Source organism: Equus asinus, chromosome 4, assembly GCF_041296235.1.
Source record: "Equus asinus isolate D_3611 breed Donkey chromosome 4, EquAss-T2T_v2, whole genome shotgun sequence".
NCBI classification, from domain to species: domain Eukaryota; kingdom Metazoa; phylum Chordata; class Mammalia; order Perissodactyla; family Equidae; genus Equus; species Equus asinus.
In genome coordinates, this window is record NC_091793.1 from 51,612,764 (window position 1) to 51,629,489 (window position 16,726).

Below are 16,726 nucleotides of genomic sequence, written 5' to 3' on the forward strand. Positions count from 1 at the left end.
CCAAGAGCAGCTGGAAATCATCAGTTATCCCAAAGAGGTGAAACATGCCTCGCCCTTCTCTATTACCTTTTTTTGAAAATCTTTTATGTACCAGGCATTGTATTAGGTGGTTACAAACACTATTTCATTTATACCTTACGAGGCCAAGGGTTATGATTTCCACTGTATAAATTCAGCACCAGACTAAGTATAATCCACATTATTTAATGCAAGGCAATGCAATACTGCTCATGGCTCTTGGGCACTGACTCTGCTTTCTCTCTCTAGAGGATGACATGGCCCAGATGTCACAGAGTTTGCTCTGAGAACCAAAGGATGTAACACTTACTGTTAACCTGAAGCAAACAGATTGTAAATTTTAGATTTTCCGGAATGATACTGTACACTGGAATATGAAAGCACAGTTTTGGAAAATACTTAAGCTTTAGAGATCTGGTTGCATGTCCAGTCATAGGCAGCCATGAGCTCCCTCTGGGAGCAAAGCTACTGTGAGATGTACTACTATCCTATGGGGTTACCTTGCTTCTGGCAAAATTTTGTATCCTTAGCCAATTAAATTGGGAGCATAACTTTGCTGTCTTTGTGAGCGTATATGCAAGTGTGTAGTTTGTGCTTTTGTGGGTGTGGAGTCCATGCATGTGTGCATGTCTTTGTGTGAGTGTGATCAGTACATCATGTGTGTGGGTAATATGTGTGTGCATGTGTGTTGTCTTTTCCTTATAACTCACAATGCAATTCATTTTTATTAAATATCTTTTTCTATCTTGTGAATAAATTGTTTTTTTGTAATTTTTGCAGCCCTTTATCTAGAGCACTAACTATTCCTCTCCCCACCTCCCCTCTTCTTTTTAATCTTTTTCAATTTTCTGCTCATTACCAATTAAACCACAAGATAATGAAAAGAAGAAAAATTCAAACCAATTCACACAGCATCTTCTATGCACATAAATGCACAAAGACTGATAAATATTCAAAACTCATCCTTGATTTTTTTCCTCAAGGTTGTTTATTTTTCTGTTTATCTTCTTGTCTTCAGTGACTGCTAACTATTGTTACTGGGATATTTGTTTTTCAGTAGCAGAGAGATAGGAAGAATAGTAAAATATTGGCTTTATTTGATAGGCTGCCTGCTCACAAGTATGGCAAGAATTGAAATCAAGTCTCAATCATTAAGCAGAGCAAGGAAGCCTCCTCTGACACACACTCTCCTCTTGAGTTTCTAATCAGAATGTATGAACAGCAGCAGAATGGCAGCATGCAAGCCTACAACACCCTACAAGCCATAGAAAAATCAGGGGTTTTCTTAGGATTGATGAAGACAGGGCTGAGGGAAAAATAGGAGAAACTAAAGCCACGGAGTGCCTGAGCGGGAGAATAAATGGTAATGGTAATTATGTGGGGAAAGTTAATTCCTGTTAGGAGCACTGGTGGAAATTGGCATAATCAGTTTCGGAGACTAGAAAGAAAACAGAGACACACACACACACACACACACACTCACACATGTAGATGGTGGATTTTGCATTACTTAAGAATATTTTAATGCAGTAATTTGTAGATTGAGAGAAAAAATTCTTTTGCCTCCTCACTTCATTTGTTACATTACAAAAACATATAAAAGAGTCTGGTTCTAAAATTTGCTTGCTGAGGGGTGAACAAATATTTTGTCTTCCCATATATGAAAGTGCAAACACTTTAGTAGTAAGAAAAATAAACTTTCAAATTAGTGGAAAAAAAAAATCTAAGATCTGACTTTTACTATATAAATCTCGTTTCTCTCATCTCCACTGTGAGTTCTAAAGCACTCTGAAATATTTATTTTTTTCAAATAAATTTCTTTGCTGAAAGAAAACAAATTTTATATGAAATAATATAGGTAGATTAAATCATTACATTTTTATTTACATCTTTAGTCTGCCTGCCTGCCTGCCTTTCCTCCCTTAGTCTTTTCTTCTCTCCGATTCTTCCATTCCCTACTTTCTTCCTTCGCTTTCTTCCTTTCTTTAAACATTCTCTGAGTATAGCCCTTCGTACCAGCAATGGGTCTGGTACTGCTGAATAACTGAATAGAATTGTCTGCTGTGTGCTAGGCATTGTGCTCAAGGTGCTAGCTTGCTCTCTGGAGTCGTAGAGGGGAGGAGGTGGCTAGGTTACTGTACTGCTCGCTGATTTTGCTCAGATCTGGCAGATTAGATGAGTGCTGCAGTCAAGGTGTGGACTAAATGCTCTGGGAACAGAGAAGAAAGGGAGAAACTAACTCAGCCTAGGAGGAGGTTAGCCCAGCAAAAGAAGGGTCAAACCCTTGAGCCAAAGCTCTAGTGTTTGAAAGAATATAGTACTTTCTGGAACAGTGAGTAGGATGGTTTTGCGTTCCCATGTCGGGTGGAGGGTAGCATACATGTTGCTTTATCTTTATTTTATTATTTTTATCTATTTAATCTTCCAACCTTTTGTTTATTGTTCCAACTACCCACTGTTACTTCCCATTCCTAAATTATTTCAGAGACTCTGACATCATTGGGTTTTGGAACTACTAGTGGTGAGACAGAAATATGTTTGCAATCCATTTTCATGTTATCTTATCTTTGTGTAGTACTGTAAGGTCTCCTTTCTCTCTGTGTGTCTTTTCCCTCCCATCTCGCCTGTATTTATTCATGTATATAAATGAATAGGCTGCTTTGCTTTACATGGAGGTATGGGAACAGACTGGAATGTCTTTAAAGGGCAAGGATGCCATGGGCTGCGATCCTGATAGGAGACAGCAGAAAACAGCAGCTATGCATGTATTTCCTACATAGTTTTCTGGGGCATAGCAGTTTGGTCTCAAAAACATTATTATGCCTTTGATTCAGGCAACTGTTGGCTGGGTAAGCAAAATCCCAAAAATCCTTTAAGGGTATCAACAGGCAAGTTCTCCAGTCACCTTCTGCCCTGATAAAACACAAACATAAGCTAAGAGTGGTAAAATGAAACAATTATTACAAATAATGCTAACTTAACAAAGGGTCATATTTCAGCAGAAGGAAATCCATAATCCATTTCTGAATCTAGCGCCTCAAGATGATCTCACAGAGAGTAAGATGAAATGCAAAGTAGAGATACTAGTTTTGTGAGGTTAAAATAGGTATCATATGTGAAACTGCTATGCAAATTGTGAAGTGCTCTGCAAATCCAAACAATATTACCATCATTTTAGGTAACTAAAAGTCAAGCATGATTAGAAGTAATAATTAGAATAATTAGAAGTAATTATTATCGTCTTGGATAAGTGACTTAACCTCTCAGAGTCTTAGTTTCCTCTTCTGTAAAATGAGGTAATGATTCCTACCTTGTAGAGTTGTCAAAATTATAGATAACATGTGAAAATTGTTACGCACAGAGCTTGGCAAGTGGTAGGCATTCAATAAATGATAGTTATTTTTATTATGATTATAAGAGACATTTCTAACCACACACGATTTTAGAAAAATTGAACAAAAAAGATTTCTTTTAAGTTTTACTAACAAAACAAGCCTCGCAATTCAAGTGAGTTTGGATTCCAGGTGTTGAAACAATAAGAAAACATCTATGACTTTATATTTCAATTTTCAGTATGCATGGGGAATTTCTAACAATGAAGTTTAAATCTTTAAAGAGTAAGAGATGCATTGGAATGTCTGGAAGAATAAAAGAAGGAGGAGAAGGAAAAAGAATAACAGAGAGAACACAACTCTGTTATGGCAATAGCTCAGGACCATCGGGTGGTTTGCAGAATGATAACAAGCACTCACTACCCCGCGGCTCAGGGCTGCTCCAACTTCACGCGCAGTGGGGAACCTTCTATGCCCTTCACTATCAACTTGTACACGCAAGTTATTTGTAACAGAACATTGAAAAGTCAATGAAGGCAAACCTGGTAGGCAGCTACTGTCAGAAAACATCTGAATCAATAGGACACTATCAGAATTGTCTTTCCCAAGCAAAACACAAAACTGTATTAGCCAAAAGCATGACAGCACTGTGAAATTTTCTCACTACAGTAACTTAAAGCAACACAGGCCTTGGGAAGCAGGCTTTAGCGCCTCCCCCAACAGGTCAGAAAATAACAACAAAATGTTATTATGGATCACACTATTGAGGGATCACCTGAACGAGAGGCAAGGTCATCCTAAAAGCTTTACTCATTTCTATAACACAAGAATGTTAAAAACTAACACAAGCTAACAAAAGGATTATTTTTCTTAAACTTATCTTTTTTTTATTGCTACTATTATTCTATCGCTAAGGATTCTATAGAACGGGAGCTTAGGCAGAAAAAGATATGAAAAACATTAAAACAGTGGCTTTCCACTGGCCAGAGATAAAATTCAAACACTTTACTTTGACCTTTGTGATCTCATTATAGCCTCAAACCTAAACAACTGCACCAGGTGCTTAAGTAAATTCTTTAGCAATCAAAGTGGAAAACCAGCACGGACGTAAGTCATGCAAGGTCCAAATGGAATGCTCTTTCTTGTGGAAAGTTTTTGCCTTTTTAAAGTGGCAGGGTTAAGCCACGTCCACTTCCTGGCGTCCAAGTACTTCTTATCTTTGTATTATTATATTATAATTAATTTTAGAATGTGCATCCATTCCACTATAATGTGAATTACTTCAGGGTGGAGACAGTCTCTTGCCTTGCGTATAACACCATGCATGACACGTAGCGGGCAGCATGAGGTGGCAGAGAGCAACAAGCCTGTGTCTAGAAGTCCTGATTCCAACTCTGCCACTTATTAACTGAAAAAATTACTTAACCTAAGTCTCAGCTTCCTTACCTTAAAATGGTGATAAAGCTTGTCTACCAGAAGATATATACAGATATACACATACATGCGTGCGTGTGTATCCTGCATTCAATAAATGCCAGCTATAAAATTATTAGTAAGCACATAAGAAATGTTTGAAAATATGGAGTGAATAAATAATAAATAAATAAATAAATAAATGATTTCCTTTTTATTGATTTAAGATTCACCCAGTAATTCTTGAACAATAAGATTTCATAATACACAGACTAGAAGTTGAATGGTAGTATTAGAAAAGTTGAAGGCTATAAGTTTGCATTCCTATTTTGAGTCAAAAATCCTCTCCCTATTGTTCTATTTATTTTTAGAGAAATGGTAATTTAAAAATACCCCTAGCTTCGCACATCTTTTACAAAATGGTCCATGTATAAAAACATCAGATAATCAAATGAAGACAGGCTAATTTTACTCTGAGCAGCTAAAATGTGGCATATTTATGACTCAGAAGCCCTAAATTATCTTAAACTCGTCTATTTCTTTTGCTGATTGCCTATACTGAAGTAGTTTTCTGTGATTAATTTTAGGGTATACAACACGAAAAGAGATGTCCTAGAAGTCACAAACGCATTGCATTTCTATATTTGCATCTTTGGTTAGGAAATTGGCAAAAAGACTCCGCTTCAGACAACTACATTATTCAACACATTATAAGATAGATAAACAAAATGTAGCATATATATACAGTGGGATATTATTCAGCCTTAAAAAAGATAGAAATTCTGACACATGCTACAACATGGATGAACCTGGAAAAGACTATACTAAGAGAAATAAGTCAGACACCAAAGGACAAAGACTGCATGATTTCACTTCTGTGAGGCACTTAGAGTAGTCAAATTGATAGAGACAGAAAGAATGAGGGTTTCCAGGGGCTGTGGGGAGAGGGGATAGGGCATTATTTTTAGTGGATATAGAGTTTCAGCTTGGGAAGATGAAACAGTTCTGAGGGTGAATGGCGGTCATGGTTGTACAACAGTGTGAATGTACTTAATATCACTGAGCTGTACTCTTAAAAATGGTTAAAACAGTAAATTTTGTGTTAGGTATATTTTATCACAATTTTAAAAAGGTCAGAAACAAATTACAGATTTGTAAAAGGCTAAAGACACAGCTCTTGAAAATAAAAGCATATTGTATTGGAGCGTTTGGGGATGTGGGTTAATGTAGCGTTAGCGAAGAAAAATAAGAGAAAAAAGAAGTTTTAATAAAGCTACCACTGTGATAGATCTGGGTAAAAAAGTCAACACTTTGGTTTAACTAGTATTGTGCACTCACTCTGTGCCAGGGTCTGGGACACAAAGATGATTTGCCTCAGGGAGTTCATCCTCTCTTGCAGAGAGAAGCTCTTCAAACATCATTTTGGTGTAAATCCATGAAATTCATGTGTCTAAGAGTACAGGTTTTAGCATTATACAGGGTCTGCATCTCGCTGAAAAATTGTAAGCTATGTTACATTGACGAAGTTAGTTTGCCTCTCAGAATCTCAGTCTGCTCATCTATGAAATATGGATCTGAATATGAACTTCACAGGGAAATGACATGTAAAGTGCTCAGGAGGAAGTAAGCGTTCAGTTAACGGTGGACACTCTTGCTGCTGTGAGTTCTAGGACAGAGGCATGGGCTGGCTGGGACTGCCTGCCAGAGCCTGGCAAAATGAGGCGCCATTGACTGGCCTGGCCTCGTTGTGTCACTTCCGTAATTGTTGATGCCAGCTCAGAAAGAGCACAGCATTTGTTTGATCCTTACTAGCGAGGTTATTATTGAAAATAAAGTAATTATATTTATATCCAGAGTTATGGCAAAAATTGAAAGTTAAAATTTGAAGATTATTTCCTTGATCTGAGTTGTTAAATAGAGTGGGCAGCACAGATGGTTGCAATGGACTGAACGTTTGTGTACCCCCCAAATCCACATGTTGAAATCCTAATGCCCAGTGTGATGGTAGTAGGAAGTGGGGCCTTGGGAGGTGATTAGGTCATGAGAGTGGAGCCTTTGTGAATAGGATGAGGTACCCCAGAGAGCTCTCCTGCCCTCTTTCTGCCACGTGAAGATACAATGAGAAGTCTGCAACCTGGAAGAGGGCTCTCACCAGAACGAGACCATGCTGGTGCTCTGATCTCAGACTTCCAGCCTCCAGAGCTGTGAGAAGTAAATTTCTGTTGTTTATAAGCCACCTAGCGCATGACAGTTTATTATAACAGCCTCAACTGACTAAGGCAATGGTACAAATAAAATAATTTCCTTTATGCAGAGGGACACAAATATTTACTTCATGAATTGATGCTTTCATATTTTGGGTATTTAAAAGAAATAAAAAAAATAAAATGTAGAATAATAGTATTATTTAATGATGTACTTTAAATAAGTTACGTTAAAGGAGAAAAAAGCACAGACAATTTCTAGCCTACTATACCTCATTGACAGGGCTTCTATTACAAGCCTCACAGTAACGAGTGGGAATACTTGTAGGAGTTAAAATAAAGAAATTCTGGGCTCCTAAGTAGAGGATTGGAAGGAAATCTAACACCTGAGAGCAGTGCAGCTATGCCGCCTCCAGGACCTGTAGCTCCTGCCCCCGAATATCTTCACCCCTACCACTTAAGTCCATCACTTAAGGACCTCACAATGCTTAAAACCCCTTATGCCATGTGCTTATTTGGGCTAACAATTGTGTGTGTATACGGGGGGAGCAGAGACAATGCAGAGCTGGTGTGAATACTTGAGTCAGTTCCTTTTTTCTTAGAAGTTCCCTCATACCAGCTGCACTGAGGCATTCTGATCAAAAGAAAAGTGAGGTTGGGAAATTTGAAGTCAAAAACACTTAAAGAAAAGGCAGCTTGAGAGTATCAGATGGGAAGCAGAATTACACCAGGAAAAAGGCACAGGTTAGAAAGAGATGAGGCAGTGTGGAAAGTCAGGTCTACTTATTTTTCAAATTTCAGGCAGTTCGATTGAGTGTTCGAACAAATGGAGAAATGTGTTGCTCCTGCCTCCCTCTCACTCGTCCAGTCCCCATTCCTCATGCCGTGAATATGGCACTTCAGCGTAGACTGTGGGTTTTCATGGGTTGGTTTGTGCAGCCACTCTGGGTACATATCCATCACATGAAGTGGAAAGAAAACATCTTAAAACAAACTCTGCTATGTCATCCTTTCATAGGCTGGGGACTGCCTGGATTCTCTCTACTGTTTCAGCTTTCTCACTGAAGGACAAATCTGGCTTTGCCTTTTGTAAAATCTACTGGTAATTGTTCAAATCTCATCATAATTGGAAACAATGAATATATTAATAATTATATAATTATGCAAATCCAGTTTTTCTAGAATTATGTTAAAGGACATAATTTAGATAAATAAAAATTCTTGCATTCCATACTACAGTGATATTATAAATTCTATCATATATATAGTGCTCTAAGACATAATTTTTGGGCATTAAGAAAACCTTCCCTAAAATTAGAAAAAAATATTTTAAAGTCCAAAAGAGAAAAAAGAAATGAAAGGCCAAATTCTTCATAGTTCAAATATTACATACCTAATACAAAATAAATAACTTCCCAGGAGACGTTATAGCAAATTGTATCAATGCTACAAGCAAACACAAATTGGATAAGCAAAAACCCTGAGCAACATGCAAAATTGCTGCTAAAAATTATTTCTTACCATACATTTCAGACTACCGAATATTAATACGATATCACTTTGGGGGTCATTGAATTAGCAAACCAATGTATTTTGAGCATTTGTTTAGAAACATTATTATTTCTTCAGTCTGAAATATTTCATACCAATTTATAAACATAGGCTTTGCCAGGACTCTTCTGAAAGTGAAAAATAAAAACAAAGCAGGGTTAAGCAATTCATATTAACCATAAGAACAGGGGACATAAATTGCTCAAATGTACAATGGAGCATATGCTGAACCAGATTCTTCATATTTTAGAATAGAAAAGAAATAAAATTGTCTGTAGTTTATGTAAGCATTAAATTCTAACGGAAAGAGAAAAATGGTAAGATATTTGCCATGAATTACATTTGCTGATATAAGAATCATTATTACTAAGATTGGGATATATTTATTATTAGAGGCAGAACAAGATTTGACATTGAAAGGCTAAGTGATGTTAGCATTAATATTCCATGTCAGTATTATAAAGGGATTTTTATGGGGTTTGCAAAAGAATGACTCAAACAATAAAGCCAATTAAAATGGTGGATATGAATTTTTTTAACAGAAAATAATTGAGGTTCTAAAGTGAGAAAACTCCAAATATTCTTTATCATGGGGGAAAAAGCAGTAAAATAAGCAATTTTGTTGTCTGATATTTCCTTGATGAAAAAATGATTTTTAAATTTCAATTTCAGATGTTAAATACAAAATGTTAATCACTTTTTTAAAAATAAGAGTGTATCATTTTGCTACGCAGCAACATAGAACTGCCCTTAATTTTAAAATGGTTCATGTGATAACATGTGTTAGATATAATTTATTTCTGGAAACCTGCTTAGCCTACAGTTTGGTTATATTTATTTTCTCTGGAGAAAATGACCCCGTTTGTGACTCCAAAGAAAGTAATTTCACGGTAGGGTAGAAAGTCTTTTTGGCACCTTCATATCATAATGCACACTGATTCAGCTTACTTATCAGCCACAAAGACTGTCAAATGTCTCGTCTTACTTTTCACCTCTCTGAAAGGGAGTCATGCTATTGACTGTTGAATTTCAGTATTTGCTTTAAGGAGGAAGCGGCCTTCAAAGAGAGAGATCATGGTGGACTCCTCCCAGAGCATGCCTACTTCTGTCTGTCTCAAAACCAAATTTCATCTTGTGTTCAAGGTTTCTAATCAGCTTCCACTTCTCTTCTTTCTTTCTTCACACTTTCCTTTCCTCTTTGTTCCTTGCAGACTCGTATGTGTTTTATAATTTTAAAAGAATGCCCCTTTAATATTGCAAAGGAGATAACTTTAACAGCAAACATAACAACAAAATTACCCTTTGCTGATGTTATTGTATTAACTTCTGTAATAAACACCTAATAAACATGTGTTGGAATTCTCATATGAAATCTATGAAATAGAATTTATTATCTTAATTTTAATAGATGAGGATATTGAAGCAAAGAGTTTAAATCGTCTTCCTGAGGTCACACAGCCAGTAAGTCGCAAAAATAGACTTGAACGCAGCTCCTTCATGCACTGCCAACATTCTCAATTACAAAAATGAATAATTCAACCCAAAATAATGCCCTGGTGCAGAGAAATAAGAAAATAAATCAGAATGTTAGAGTAAATTAAAATTAGTATTAATTATTCAGATAGCTGAATCATTTGTTTTAAAGTCTTATTAAATTTAGACTTTACATGATATCTTTAAAACCATATTGCTGGCTTTTAAAGCATTCCACTTCCTCTCTTTTGTGGCTACACAACTTATATTTCAGTGTTATGAAAGATGATGAAGTTTTCAGAACAAAATAAAGACTAGCATCTATGAGAGCATCCAAATCAAAGATTAATAAGGTTCTAGAAATAATGGGCTGAAATCCATCAAATAATTATAATAGCTAACTTGAATATAGTACCTACTATCAACGAGGAACTGTTACATAAACAAAGATCCTGTGTCTTTAACTCATTTGATTATCCCAGTCACTCAGTGAAGAAGTGAAAACACATAGAGGTGTACTAAATTGGCTACCACCAGTAGCTACTAAGTGGTGGAGCTGGTATTTGAACACAGAGAGTGAATTTCCAAAACCAGTACTATGCTATAGTAAGATTACAGGAGCCTCCTTCTTTAGTGTTCTAGGAAATACCCTAAGTCATAAAATATGGTTTAGCTTTAGAATAATAACGATCATGAGAAGCTCATCTTACCCAGTGTCCCAAAGAAAGTGATAAAACTCTCAATCATTTGGTAAATAAAAACATAAAGTGATTCTGACCATGGGTACTGAGATGAGTATCTTGCAAAGATTTTCTATTACTAAGTCAAAGTACTATTATTCTCTTTATAAAGGGAACATTCTAAAATATTTGTAATTACCCTAAATATACGCTACTTGATGATAGAGGCTGTGCTTTGTGCACTTCTATATCTCTCTGGGACAATGGATACAGTAAGTACTCAATAGTAACTATTGAATAAAGAATGAAGAGCAAATAAAGGAATGAGGGGCTGGCCCTGTGGTGTAGTGGTTGAGTTCGGCTTGGTCCGCTTCAGCAGCCCAAGTTCAAGGGTTTGGAACCTGGGCACAGACCTACACTACTAGTCAGTCATACTGAGGTGGTGACCCACATACAAAATAGAGGAGAACTGGCGCAGATGTTGGTTCAGGGCTAATCTTCCTCAGCAAAAATAAATAAATAAAGGAATGAATTTCCAAAGTTGTACCACAGATTTTAAAAGGACTAAGTCCAGATAATGTAGCAAACATAAAAATCTAAGCAGCACATCCTGTGAGCACCCATTTTATTGTTATTTACTTTACACACAAAATATAGTTATTTTCTTTTAGGTGACCTTTATACTATGGCTATCATTCACTTTGATTTTGTTCCTACCTTTTCTATCTAAATATAGCTGTCTCTAATAATTAAATTCTTCTACCATGGTTTAATTTTAGCATTGGAAGGATAAGTACATATGATGCAATCTAATGTTTATTGATAAGTGTTAAAGAAAAGTAATATCATATGTTCATCAAGTATTTTACATAGACAAATGGTATTTAAAAAGTGATGTGTTCTTTACTTCTACCTCCTCCCACATGCCATTATTCATATAGGAAAATGAAATATGCTTTGCCTTCTTCACCAGTTGTGATGTATTTATTTAAGAGTGATAACTTGGAAAGAGGTAATCAGACAGATCTGAATTCAAATGGTAACTGTGCTGCTTACTAATTAGGCTAACTTTGTAACATAGGAAGAGTTCTTTTGATAATTAAATGAAATTTAATCGTATGATTAGTAGAGTATCTGCCACAAACTAAGAGCCCAGTAAATGTTTTCTTTTGTTTCCTAAATCACTTCCTTTTATATAGGAGCTCTCTTAGGCCTATGTTCGAGAAAAGTGATCAGGATTAAAGGTAAATTATAAATTCAGGAAAAAGGGAGATTTTTTTCCTGATGACCATTATTGTCTAAAGCAAAAATCAATTCACAACTTTGGTTTCATCAGCAACACACTGTTGTGAAATGATATACTGGATTCCCAAAACAGTAAAGGTAAATTTTCCCACAAAGGAAGTTCTTTTTACAGTAATATAATGTAAGGTTTTATATAACAATGTAATAGCCAATATTTATCATTAAACATCACTGCAGCGATCCCCATATTTCTAATCTGATCTCCGAGAGTCTTGGGAAGTCGACTGGGCATATTTTTCTTTTCATTATCCAGATAGAGAATGAGAGAGGTAATCGCTGAACTGTTGCTGACGGCAGATTGTGTGTATGAGTTATTGTTAAGTAGTATTATTATCCAGTAGATTCTTAGCTGTATGATCTTGAATGTCTTCACCTTCCCCTGCACTCCAGGACTCCTCACGATGAAAGGGGGGAGTCAGATGAAGCCAAGACTTGAATTCAGATTTCCTAACTCTCTCTTGCTCTCTAATTTTTTTCACTATAAACATCATCTTAATGAGCCACATCCAAATAAAGTTGTTGGCAGGTAGAGTCTAGGTAAAGAGTTATTTACATAAAATTCCATTAAAGCTTTGGTTGAAAGAAGTTCAAATTTTGAGAAAATCCTTCTTGAACTGTTCTGAGAGCCTCATTTTTCATATAAGCACTTTCAGTTAACATGGCAGATAGAAAAAATAGTGGGTGGTTAATTAAGCCAGAATTTTTCTTGATTCTGCCACTAGATACAAGAGCTTAGATAAATGACTTGACTTATCTGGCCTTCTATAAATGAGGATATTAGAGGAGGTAATGTCTATAAAAGGAGAATATTAGACGAGATAGATAATTTTTTTTCCTAGCTCTATCCTACTATCACACACATACACGCTGGTCTATATTTTTTCATTACAGAGACTTGTTACTTCTAACAGAGAAAGGTTTGACTAAACGAAACTTGTGCAGGGCATCTGCAGATAAGATAATATTTATTCTCTTGTGAGTGACAAAATGCTTTCGTAGTTAAAATCTGCTTTCCATCAGGACCTTTCTAACTGAAAACTTCTTGCTCTTTGGTGTTTCAGGAAAGCAAGGTTGTTAATAGTCATGCTTTGAGAGAGAATGTCAACTCCCAGCAGTATTTAAAGAGGTTTAGCAAATCTAGGATAATGTGAGTAGTTTCCAGGAAGCATGCCTGAGCATCTGAATGTTTTTTTAGTGCATCCTGTTTGTTATTATTGTTATCCAGTGCATTCAGAGTCTATAGAGAGCCCACCCATGGAGTTCTTGAAAGTACCACTGAGTGTTCCCCAATCTGGAAGGAAAGTATCATTTTAAAATACAACTTCCAATAGCTCTTTTACCTTATTTTCCTTATCTTTCTTAAACACAAAACTTTGTGATATATAAGTGCAATGTGCTGTAAAGATCTTTAGTAATATTTTAATCAATTACCGGATCGTTCTTAAGCTATGGGCTTTGAAGCAAAATTATAGGACATTTGTATGGCTTTCCTATGCTAAAAATCTTTCATGTGTAAGGTTTTGATTCAAATACAAAATGTAAAAACTCATTTATTATTCATAGGCTTAAAATACCTGCACATGTGCTGTAGATAAAGACAAGAAAATGGTCACTGTGTTATCCAATGTCTTCATCCCAGGTCATGCTTTATGCCATGTACTGACGCCCCTAACTCATGGACTCTTTGGAAGGTAAGACATATACTAAGACACTTACATTGTGACAGTATCGCTTTAATTTGAAGTATTTCTCTTCATAAATATTTTATAAACTTTTAAGGAATAAACCATACATTTTTATTATTCCAACTTGAATTGAGTGATTTCTCCCTTCTGCTGTTTATGAGTGATTTAGCACGCAGTTGTTAAATAAAAGACAATTAAAAGTTGAAAAGGGGGCTGGCCCCGTGGCCAAGGGGTTAAATTTGCACAATCCGAGTCAGCAGCCCAGGGTTTCGCCGGTTGAGATCCTGGGCATGGACATGGCACCACTCATCAGGCCATGCTGAGGCGGCATCCCACATGCCACAACCAGAGGCACTCACAACTAGAATCTAAAGCTATGTACCTGAGGAGTTTTGGAGAGAAGAAGGAAAAAAAAAAAAAGATTGGCAACAGATGTTAGCACAGGTGCCAATCTTTTAAAAAAAAAACCACTTTCACCTAAAAAAAAAAAAGCTGGAAGGAAAAACTGCCTTAAACCACAGAAATGCAACAAGAAAAGCATGATTTCTTTCTTGGAAACGTATGTTATTTTCTCTAGGATTATTCCAAATGAGCAGAAGATCTCATTACTTGAATGAGTTCCCTCCAAAGTGTGCTTTAATACAGCTACGAAAATTACAATTCAAGTAAAATAACTTCTATAAGTCACACCCGAATAATAGACCAAATAACTTTTACAAAAATCAGACAAGAAAAACAGCCATTGATGGCTTTGCACAATGAAATTATAATAAGATGACTAAAAAATTGTGAGGAGGTAGGGTAGATATTATCTGGCTTTTGTATAAAGAGCTTAAAACAAATATGTATGGTTCTGTCATTGAAAAATTCAACCTTCTTTCAAAGAGTAATGTAAAAAATTGAAATTACATTTAAAAGCTGTATTATATACATAAAAATAAAACTTTAAGAGAGCCTAGCCGTCTTGTGGGACAATTGCTACGCGTTGAGAAATGTTTGTTTTGGTTGAATGACTTAGTTGACTCTCTCTGGTCAGTAAAATGTTGAAAAAAAACATGTCAACAAGATTGGTCATTCATTTCGTATCTTGCAATTCATTCAAATTGGCAGAGTATTTTTCTTTTCTTTTTTTTTAAATGATAGAAAATTCTGATTCTTAAATTATCCTTCTTATAACCAGAGCTAGTAAACATGTCCATAACCTGTTCTGCCCCTCAAAACAGCATTTCACAGATTTGGAGTTCATTTTTTAAATCAAGGCACAGTTTTGAAACTTTTGAATTTTGGATTTTATAAATTTCTAACTTAAAAATTTAAAGTGAGTGTCATCCACCACTATGGCATAAAGGGAGGTGAGTGTTCTGTGTACAGTGAAGCAGCATGTGAACAATATCCAGACAGGTAGCAAAAGAGACCTCCTCCTCTCCTGCTCCTACCACATCTCAAAAACAAATAAAACCGATTAAGGAAAATCATCATAACCATCATTAATTATACTTAATCTTTTAAAATTAAGATGTGATTTATGCATTAAAGTTCTTTGGGGGCTAGAAAATTTTATTGTGTAACTGTAGCTTGCATATATCTTGGAAAAAACATTTATGAATTTCCTTTTTTGTACCAGACTTACATCCTTTCCACTGAACTTTATTCTATTTTGATATACTTGAAGATATGGATCTATCATTTTGTTAATTCACTACATTTGACTTTAATGTTTCTGTTTTAAATTTTAGAGAACTGTATTTGCAAATTCATTTCAAAACAACTGTAACATTAAAAGTGATGTAACATTACATGGATTTTGCTTTTCCATCTTTATTTTATTATTTTTGATATTCACATATTCAAAATTTAAAATTGTTTGCATCTAGGAAATCTTTGTAATGTTACTAATTCTACCATAAAGAGTGTTATCAACAATGCATTTAATTTTCATTAATAAAAACACATTTAGGAAAACAACTACTACAATCATATAATAGCATGTCATAGTTACGTTGTGAGAAGATCAGAAATGTACTAATGAGATCAAGCTAAAAATTTTAAGCCTGCTGATGGTTGCCATTTTTTTTTATAATTCCAATTTAATGACTATAAACAAACCAAGCATGTTGATTCTGTTTAAAATTTTCAAAAGGAATTTTTAAAATTCTATCACATACAGAGGCTGCGAGAGACTTTGATTAAATTTTACTTATTACCTGTTTTCTTCTTTAGAATATAAAATGATATGATAGTCAAAAGATATAATGGAATAGACATAAACATTTTCTGCCCTATAGATGTATCACAAGGATTACCTTGGCCTCTTACCTAAGAGGATTATAGGATAAATGATTTTCAATTTACTTCAGCAAATTGGAACTGAGTTTTAGACGGATGCAGTTGCTTACTAGGTTAATTTCTTATCTTAGAAAATAGAAAAATGCCTATTTCTATAAAATAAATTTGTAAGATCTTCTAATTTTATAGAAGGTCTAGTGCAATTTTTGTATCATTAAAGTACTTACTGTTCTGTTGTGAATTCTGGGGTATTTTATTCTTTGTTTTCTTTCAGATTCGTTTTTCTAAAAAAAATGAGTAATATGCACAGTGGTTAGTTGACTACACATAGTTCAGAATAATTTCAGATTGTCATCATTATAACTAATTAATTTTATTATTTAATATTTCAACTTGAAAATCTTGCAATATAGGGGCTGGCCCGGTGGCATAGTAGTTAATTTCATGCACTCTGCTTGGGTGGCCAGGGGTTTGCTGGTTCGGATCCCGGGCGTGGACCTACCCACAGCTTTCAAGCCATGCTGTGGCAGGAGTCCCACGTATAACATAGAGGAAGATGGGCACAGATGTTAGCTCAGGGCCAATCTGCCTCAGCAAAAAGAGAGGATAGGTTGGGGATGTTAGCCCAGTGCTAATCTTCCTCCAAAAAAAAAATCTTGCAATATAAACATCCAAATACAATATAATATCTTATAGTGTATATTTAGTATATATGTAATATAAGATAGATAAATAGATAATGGGAACTTTACAGTTGTTTTAAAGAGCTAGAGATCCAG

At 35.4% G+C, this 16,726-nt stretch overlaps 1 protein-coding gene across 9 annotated transcripts in view; it reads right to left on the reverse strand.

The window, feature by feature from the left end:
• SYT1 (synaptotagmin 1) overlaps positions 1-16,726 on the reverse strand; it is a 521,971-nt gene that overhangs the window by 331,296 nt on the left and 173,949 nt on the right. For 7 of the 9 annotated variants that reach the window (XM_014841776.3, XM_014841759.3, XM_070507267.1 and 4 more), the window contains one exon: positions 16,175-16,231. The exons of the other annotated variants lie outside the window; for them this stretch is intronic. The gene's annotated coding sequence lies outside the window, so the exon portion shown is untranslated. The remainder of the gene's footprint in view (positions 1-16,174; positions 16,232-16,726) is intronic. 9 annotated transcript variants of the gene reach the window in all.